Source organism: Mastomys coucha, unplaced genomic scaffold (genome assembly GCF_008632895.1).
Source record: "Mastomys coucha isolate ucsf_1 unplaced genomic scaffold, UCSF_Mcou_1 pScaffold17, whole genome shotgun sequence".
NCBI lineage: Eukaryota > Metazoa > Chordata > Mammalia > Rodentia > Muridae > Mastomys > Mastomys coucha.
This window is the reverse complement of record NW_022196899.1, coordinates 20,533,675-20,534,435: the sequence shown is the minus strand read 5'-3', so window position 1 is coordinate 20,534,435 and position 761 is coordinate 20,533,675.

Below are 761 nucleotides of genomic sequence, written 5' to 3'. Positions count from 1 at the left end.
AGCCTCAAGACAAAGTGCTTCAGAAGGGTTTACAGAGCAAACACCCAACCCCAAGAAATGCCAGGTTCCAGGAAAGGGCCCTGGGAGAGTGGATCTCCTCCCTACCCCTCCTGTGTGCCACAGGTATCTACTCCTCACCTGGAGGAGAATAGAAACAAAAGAACAATGGGAAAGATAAAGTGTAACCAGCTTACCTGGTAAAGTGTAACACTCTGTTCTGATAAGGTATAAAAAGTAAGAGCTTTGTTTCCTCTGGGTCGCCTTTGCTCTGAATTCAGGATGACCCCAGTATACTTGTTCAATAAAAACCTCATGCTAATTGCATCATTCTTCATGAGTGGGGCACCCACGCCAAATTTAACAGCTTCATGGACTGAACAACTACTCAATGCTTAGACATCCTGTTGGGATAGAGCCATTATGGGACTAGATGGACCACAGACTATAAGCCGCTGTAATAAACCATGTTTGTGAGGGAGATACTTTATTTTGTATATATGAATACACACATACACACACACATAATATATGATTATATATGTATATGTATGGATGTATGTATGCATGTATGTATGGATTCTAGAAAACCCTGACTAACACAACACACTTAAATTTCCTATGCGGAGTTTCTTCCTGGGCTCTGATCCCCAACAAACTCAGGGCAGAAGATGTGGGAGACTTAGATGGGGCAGGGAGAGAGCTTCACTGTAGAAGCTATGCAGATGAAATTTGCTGAGGTCTAGAGACTGAGTACTGCCTCC